Raw genomic sequence first — 8,608 nt, forward strand, 5'->3', positions numbered from 1 at the left:
AATGCATATAAATCCTATAGTGAAAATATAAAATTATTAGACAAATTTACTGTACAGTTTGCTTAGAATATCTAACTTTTACAACGCAACCAAAATAAACATAAGGATGTTTTGATCCAGAAAATGATTCAAAATGTCCACAATAGAATCCAATTTAGGCCTTTTTCTAGCAACATGGATTGTTGCAAAGATCACAATCTTGTTCTTAAAACATAAACATCCATTGCAGCTTTCAAGGTCAAAATCGAGGCTAAATTATCATAACATAAGAAGCCACGAAAATGTTTACCACCCGAAGTTGTTCCCAGAAATCCGAGCAGTGACGAAGATGAGAACAATGAGGTTAAACTCATACAGTTTTTCTCACTATATTCTTTTGGTAGGCACTAATAGTATCGTTCGAATTTCACCATGTTATTATTACTATTATTATCATCATTAGGACCACGTTTAGAATCCACATGACCAAATCTAAAATTCTCTAGCAAGGTTGCACCCGAGCCGGGGACACATAATTGGACCACAAACTAGATAACCAGAACATGTTGTGCGCGCCTGAATGTAGTAAAGCAACCCCTTAACCCCGCTTTATGCTATCATCCTAAACTCTTACCATGTTCAGGAGCATAACCAAGTGTCGGATAATGGGGTCGAGTAACCCTAATGCACCACACACACTTGAAAAACTGATGTCGGTTAGCATATACTATAATGTTATGATATACAAGGGCAAAATCAAGATTGCATTGATCTAAGTTTATGAAGAACCAAATTACAATTTAAGAAACATAGGCTTGGACATACAAATTGTAGATATAGAAAACATATAGTTTAACACAAACAAAGTCTAAAGCCAACAAGTAGCTCAATTCAAACATGAAAAATAGAAATAAAGTACAAGCTAAATCAAACTCGAATTCGTTCTTCTCATCATATAGCTGCGATACCATCCTGCAATTGTTGTTAAAATTCATAAAAATTAAAATTGACAAGAAGTACAAAAATTATAAAAGTGAATCAAAATAGGAACCAAGCCTTTCGAGAGACGAGTTTAACAAACGAAGATAAATCAATGATGCGAGTCGGAGGAAGCAGAGGACGGCTTATCGGATACGCCATCGTGTTCCTCTTCATCATCTCTGGTTCGTGCAGGAAAATGCTGCCCGGAAAACCCACCCAACCCGGAACTGAACCCGGGAAAGTAAGCCAGGGTCGGATGTTGATCGATGGGCGGGTCGACCCAGGCACGAACCGGAGGTGTGTTGCTGGACTGAAGGGGTCCCCTCTGAGAAATGTAACTAAACAATCGACTGTTTGTTGGATGACCGTATAACGGCTGCATAAACGGCGTCGTTTGTGTCGCTGGCGAACTAAACACAAATCCACTAAACCCACTGTTTTCCGGCCAATTGGAACCGCCGTCAAAGTACATATTATTATTATTATTATTATTATTATTGCCTTGTCCGGTTTGGTGGTGTGAAATCGGATCTTGAAATGATTGAAGAGAAAGCTTCAGATCTTGATTCTGGTTACCGGGTCTTGAAATTAGCTCCGATTGTGGAAAACTGTGGTGAAATTGCATGCCGGAAGAGTTGTTATTATTATTAATATTATCATTATTATTCCCTGCCGGAGTTGACGAACCACCCGCCGGAAAAAAAGATTTGATCGAATCAAGAGAAGCAGGCAAAAAACTCGAATTCTGATTACTACCCATTTGAATATCAACAAAATCATCATCTGGGTGTTCCTCCAAATCACTCAATCGACGATGATTCAAGCTTTCATGATTAGGGTTTTGATCAAGATTCAAACCGGCGGTGGGTTTCCACGGCGGAAGCTCTGCAAGCTCGTCAATTGAAGCTTTAGCTTTATTAATAAGCCAATCAACGGCTTTACTGGGCCGATCATAACCAAGGCGGTCTTGTACGTCGTAGAATTGAATAGCGGTGTGAGCCGACAGCCGTACACGGCGGTCTCTGGTTCCTTTGGCCGTACACACCTTGCTGTGTCTGTCTTTCCGACCGGTGGACCGTACAATGTGACCACCGTTAACTTCCACAATCTCACCACCGCCGCCGGTGTTTGTTAACCCCTGTCTCGACGGTCTTGGCTGGTGGTGGAGTTGGTGGTTATGGTGGTGATGGTGGTGATCATTTTGTTCCATTTGTTCCGGCAGGTTGGGAGCATGTTCAGATGCAGCTATACATGAAAAGAATAATAATAATAATACTGATAAAACTTGTTATTTGTTTGTGGCAAAATTGAGAAGAATATTGATTGATGCTGCAATTGGTTATAATCCCAAAAAGGGCTGCTGCTGATGCTATGCATGACAAGAAGAAAAGAAGAAAGCCTAAAAAGGTAAATATAAATTGATCTGAATTGCAGGCTAACCCATATGATCTTTAACTGTTTCTGTAATGAAAAGCAGGCTTTTGAATCATAGAGTACCTGTGGCTGTGGTTGTAGAGTAAATTGGGATAGTGCAGTGTAGGTGGTGGGGGTGGGTTTGTGGTGGTTGTGAACAGTAACACATGATATTTGGAGGGGGTTTTGAAAAGGAATACATTATTAATATTGGGGGCCTACAAGAAAGAAAGAAAGAGAAGTCTGGCATCGGAATTGTGTAAGAAAAAGATTTAACATATTTAAGTGAGGTTAATTAATTATTATTTTATTACTTGTAGAGCTCTAAACGAGTCGATTAGTCGAACTGTAACTAGCTATTCGAGATCAGATCAATTGAAGGCTCAAAGTGAGGAGGTTGAGTAGTGTAAAACTCGAGCTTGGCTTAGCTCGTTCGCATCCCTAATTGCTTGTTGCTTTATTACTTTTATAGATTAGATACTTGTGTATTATTATACTGGTTAAATAGAAGAAATATTAAATACAATAAAAAATTAAGTTTATAAATTTAACTTTATTTATTGCGAAGGAGTGAAACGTTAAAATTAAAAAAAAGGGGAAATGAAGGCATGTATGATCGATGATATCATTAGAGCATCCCGTATGGATTCCTCACGAACGTGATCAAGTCGGGTTGCCTTGTGTTACCCGTCTTTTCTATCAAATACCCTTTTTGTTTCACAATAACCGTTTATGGATCTTCTTTCATACAAATGTTTCTCGTCACTCTCTACTCCACATTGGTTGCTTTATCCTTCTCTTCCCCCATGAAAGATCAAAAACGCCTAAGCGAAAATGTTGTTAGGGTGGGAGGAGCACTCTCCTTGAACTTACAACAACCCATTAGCATCCCGTTATGTATGAATCTTTACTTGTGTTTAGTTTCTTACTAATTCAACATCTAGGTTATCATGCATCACATGATCAAGCGCAAGATTCATTAAATTATACTCTCTTAGTCCCATTAAAAGTGTTCACATTTCCTTTTTTATTTGTCTCATTACAAATGTTCAATTTTAAAATTTATTAGCCGATTTCCAAGTTTACCCTTATACACACACAACTAAATTAATAAACAATATTGATGGACCCAATTTTCAAGGGCATTATTGTCATTTGGTAAGCAAAGAAAACAATCATTTAATCTACCTTAAACTTTGTGTTTTTCAAACTAAGACACTTTGACCGGGACGGAGGGAGTAATACTCACATACTGATGTAAAAAATGTAATCCTGTCAATTTCATTTGAAGTATCGTAAGGCTATGTGTTGTGGAATGTGGATGGGCTTTGAAGCCCCTATGCCATATTGCCCCGTTGTGGTTTAAAGCCCCGACTTTTTTTTAACTAACACAAATAATATTATAACAATACTTAAATAAAATAAGATAAAAAAACATAAAAACTAATAGAAACATGAAACAACATAAATTAACTAAAATAAATCTATTTGTCATCCCTGTTCGCATATTTGGTTAGGATTTTGCCATCCTCTCCCAACCCCCCCTCCCCCTCTGGAAAAAAATCCCGCATAGCCGAATCTAGATGCGATAGATTATTTAAAAGCAACTGAGACCACCAAATTTGTGATGGATCTCATCGATCGGGTTTGGAATCCGGTTATGATTCGAGCTCGGGCTTGAGTTTGGATTTATGGTTGTGGAAAGTTGAGGATTTGATTTTTTTAGAGGAAAATATTGTTTGTTTATTGGATGAGAAGAAGAAAATGTGTGTTGAAGAAGATGTGAGTTATATAAATTAATTAATTAATTTTATTTTATCCGGATCGGTAATATTACCGCTAAAAGAAAGGCCCTTCAACAAATTCCCCAATACCGCCCATTGTCTGACCCCCACTCCCCTTCCTGCCCTCTTTGCCGGGCCCGACTGGTGTAGCTGCACAGTATCGGTATAGGGTCAAAACCGTTCTCCATATCGCCCGGAACACATAGCCTAATAGTTGTTATGCAGTTTATGTGAAAAGCTAAGAACAATATCGTTTTCAACAACATTCCTTTCATATCGTAATCACATTATGGTTAGAATGAGTCAATTGGTGTTACTTTTCATCGTCATTATTTTCCCAAGTTTATTCTCTTGTAATATTCGTCTCTAGCCTTTTGCTATAAGCCAGTATATATATAAAAAGAATACAAAACTTAAGGGGGTATAACTATAAGTAATTGACTAATTTCTGTCAGACTCCTTCAATCCAGCTTCATTCAACCACCACACTTAACCACTCGCTGCATTTGGCGCCAAAATCCAAACATGCTGTGTCTACCTTTACAATCCATCTCTCCACACCCCAAAACCCACTCGGGCTCCCAAACCCAACTGCTCAAATTATTATCAACACCCAAATTCGTTCATCTTCACCATCGCTGTAAACTATCAAACAATATCATTCACAGGAGCCATGGGTACACACCTTGCCCATGTTCTAACTCGGAGTTTACTTTAACTTCGACCGAAGAAGAGTTTGACATGGAATTAGGGCGCATGTTGAGGCTGTTGCCGGAGGAGATGCGACGGAGGGTTAACGAGCATCACGAGCTTCATCAATTGATTGAAGTGGTTATGGATTTGGGCCGGAAACCCTTGGCTCGGTTTCCGTCGGGTGATTTTGTGTTGTCGGATAATTTGATCACGGTTGATGACCTTGAACACGCGATTTCGTTGGTAAGTGTTGTTGTTTTGATTATTGCACACCAAGTGTTCGACCTATTGTCTTAATGAGGATAAATTGTTTTAGGTTGGTGATTTTGCTATCGATAATCGAGCGGGAATTAGTAGGACTTTGCACCGGATAAGCGCTATTAGAAACCGGAAGGGGACGATCATCGGGCTAACGTGTCGTGTGGGTCGAGCGGTATCCGGAAGTGCGAAGTTGTTGCAAGATTTGGTTAAAGACGGGGCTTCTTTGTTGCTTATTGGACCTCCAGGAGTTGGAAAAACAACTATTATCAGGTTTAAACATTTTGTATATTTGTTGTTCAAAGTATTTCTAATAGCAAGTTTATGTTTGTTTGACCTGCAATTGTGTATTGTAGGGATGTAGCGCGAATGCTTGCAAATGATTATAATAAGCGTGTAATGATTGTTGATACTTCAAATGAAATTGGTGGAGACGGTGATATCCCGCATGCAGGTATAGGGAATGCTCGACGGATGCAAGTTCCTGATTGTGACATGCAACATCAGGTAATGAATAGGGGTGTAGAAGAGCCGAGCCAAGCTCATCTAGTTTATATGAGAGCTCAAGCTCGAGCTTGGCTCGTTTCGAGCTCTAGCTATAAAGTAAATAATCAAGCTTGATCTCAGATGGCTTCGAACGCTAATGCTAAAGCTCGAGCTCGGGTTGTGAGTGAATTTTCAAGCTCAAGCTCAGCTTCTTTATTGTTATTTATTAATTTATTATATATATTTATAGCTTTTTTCTTATTATATATATTTATTATAGTTATAAATTATATTACAACACAAATATTAATTATTTAATTATTTTTTATATAATTATGTATATAATAATAATTATGTAATTATATATATAATATGTTACAAAAGTTATATAGTAGAAACGTTCATTTAGGCTCACATGCCTACTCGGGCTCGTTTATTAATCGAGCTTATCCTTAGGCTCAAGCTTGGGCTTGTTTAAGCTCGTTTACACACTTAGTAGTGATGAATAACATCTAGAGTAAAACAACTAATGTGGGACAATAATATAATTTTCTTAAATTGTGCATATTATGTATGTTTCCAAACATGTATACTAGGTTGTTAAATATTGATGTTTGATATAATCTAGGTATTAATAGAAGCAGTTGAAACCATATGCCTCAAGTGATAGTAATCGATGAAATCGGTCAAAACTTGAAGCAGCAGCTGCAAGCACAATTGCACAACGTGGGATTCAGTTAGTTGCAACCGCTCACGGTATTACCATTGAGAATTTAGTGATGAATCCTTCATTGGATATGCTTGTTGGAGGAATACAGGTATTTCAGTTATTATTATTTTTGTATGTATATCTTCGTTTTGGAATTAATAATATGGGGTTGTTAAGAGTGTGACACTAGGAGATGAAGAGGCGAACCGACAGGGTGTGCAGAAATCAGTGTTGGAGAGAAAAGGCCCTTCAACGTTTGATTGTGCGGTTGAGATTATTTCTAGAGTTGAGTTGAGAGTTCATGGTAGTTTGGAAGCAACCGTTGATGCGATTCTTGCTGGTTCGTTTTCGTCTTTGTTTGTTTATTATAAGTGGCATGATGGGCGGATTGGATAACGGGTTGAAACGGGTCCTTTTTTATATGGGTCAAATCGAATGAAAAACCAATATTTTGGTTTTTAGGTTTTTAAAATCTGTTCAGTTTGTTCTTTTTTCGGTTTTCACAATGGGGTCAGCCCCGGTTTTGATATTTGGCCCTAAATTTTTGGCCGGAAAAAATGGTCCAAAGTAATGATTTTGGGTCTAAAAGCGTTGGGCCTAAACATATTTTGGTTATAAATGTCGGTTAGGTCTTTTCGTTACACGCGTAACCAAAACGGAACTGGAAATTTGTTTTTGAAAAAGTATAAAATCGAACTGTTGGTTTTAGGCCGGATTCTGTTATTTCGCTTCAGGTATGTAGGTTATTTCGGTTACAGGTAGCTTGTTTTGGTTTTAAGCACAACCTACTACCCGTGATTAGTTTTACAGGTTCGATTTGGTTATAAACATCTGTTCAGTTTTTTCGGTTTTAAGTACACGCGAAACCAAAACTGAACCGGAATCTGTTTTTAAAAATATATGAAACTAAATTGTCGGTTCAGTTATGTGGGTTATTTCGGTTACGGGTCGGTTATTCGGTTTTCTGTGGTCACATTTTTCTTTCTACTTCTAAGTTTTCTTTACAAATAACTTCCTTGATTAATCCAAATCATAAAATAAAAGTGACTTAAGAGACTGTGCATCAGTAATAAACTATAGGCAGCTTTCAACCCAATCAACCATTCTTTCTTTTACTAACTATTTGATTCAACCTGTTTCATAGTTTGATTATTTTTACAAGGAAGGTCGTTCCCCAAATTATCAAATTTGCAAGTTGAATCAAGGAGTGATAGATGTTACATTACAAAATGATCAAAATCCAATTGCATACGAAGCATTTGTCAAGAAGAGTGTCTCCACGGTTGAAGGCATTCCGCAATGGACCAATGAGAAGCTTACACCTGTCAAACACATTTCTCAAGAGCCTCAAATTGATGCAGATAGTTCAAATGATAAGCCATCCTTGTTTCTATATCTCTATGGCGTATGATAATATGATTTCACTTATTTAATTATGAATATAATTGGATTTTATTGCAAAAAGTTAATCTTAAGTATTGCAGGTTTCGGAGACAAGTGCAAGACAAGTATTTAAACATTTAAAGATGGAATCTTTTGTTGAATATACGGATAATATTAGTGAAGCGGATGCAATACTTGCATTATTATCTAAAATCAAGAAAAATACTCGGATTCAGGCTGCTGCGCATTCTAATGACATACCTATTTATGTCACGAAGGTAACGTTTAATGGTTTTTTGATAATGATTTTGTGAAAGATAATTATTTATTTTGTTCATAAACTTTTGTGGTGTAGACAAGTGCGTTGACACAGATAACAAATGTCATAGAGGCATTAGTGACTGATTATGAAAATGGTTTTGAAGATAGTGAAGATGAATATTCTCAGATAAATGAAACAGAGAAGACTGATGCGTTGGAGGTACTTTATTTCTCTTATTTTTCGGTTTTTATAAATTAAACTCTGTTAAAATATTTTGTCCATTGTTTTATAGGAAGCGAGGATTGCAATTGAACAGGTTGTTATCCCAAAAGGTGAACCTGTAGAATTACTTCCAAGGCAATCCAATATTCTGTTGCTTCAAAAGGAGCTAATTCGTAAATATAAGCTACAAGCACAGAGAGTCGGTTCAGATGTGGATGAACGGCTTCGTATTTTACCATTTCAAGCTGAAAAACAAGATAAACATGATGATGACAGTGATGATCATGTTGATGATGATGATGGTGGTGATGATGATGATGATGATGAACTTAACGAGTTGTCTAAAGCAAATGGCTCACCCTATCCGGTGACCAGATTGCCTTTTCTGCCTGACTAGTTCTTTGTTAAAACCGCGATTCTCGGATCTTGCTGTATATC

At 37.3% G+C, this 8,608-nt stretch overlaps 2 pseudogenes across 1 annotated transcript in view; one reads left to right on the top strand and one right to left on the bottom strand.

Annotated features, from left to right (window-relative positions):
* Positions 1 to 1,042: 1,042 nt before the first annotated feature.
* Positions 1,043 to 2,518, bottom strand: LOC143550117 (transcription factor TCP4 pseudogene; annotated as a pseudogene).
* Positions 2,519 to 4,622: 2,104 nt separating this feature from the next.
* LOC143550119 (protein SEEDLING PLASTID DEVELOPMENT 1-like) overlaps positions 4,623 to 8,608 on the top strand; it is a 4,035-nt pseudogene continuing 49 nt past the window's right edge. Inside the window, exons 1-9 of the transcript XR_013138271.1 lie at positions 4,623 to 5,093; positions 5,167 to 5,381; positions 5,465 to 5,638; positions 6,239 to 6,412; positions 6,481 to 6,643; positions 7,470 to 7,708; positions 7,788 to 7,964; positions 8,042 to 8,167; positions 8,241 to 8,608. The exon at positions 8,241 to 8,608 is cut by the window's right edge and continues 49 nt beyond it. The product of XR_013138271.1 is annotated as a protein SEEDLING PLASTID DEVELOPMENT 1-like (transcript). The remainder of the gene's footprint in view (positions 5,094 to 5,166; positions 5,382 to 5,464; positions 5,639 to 6,238; positions 6,413 to 6,480; positions 6,644 to 7,469; positions 7,709 to 7,787; positions 7,965 to 8,041; positions 8,168 to 8,240) is intronic.

Source organism: Bidens hawaiensis, unplaced genomic scaffold (assembly GCF_021521415.1).
Source record: "Bidens hawaiensis isolate Kalapana, Puna unplaced genomic scaffold, B.hawaiensis_p1.1 tig00015924_1, whole genome shotgun sequence".
Lineage (NCBI taxonomy): Eukaryota > Viridiplantae > Streptophyta > Magnoliopsida > Asterales > Asteraceae > Bidens > Bidens hawaiensis.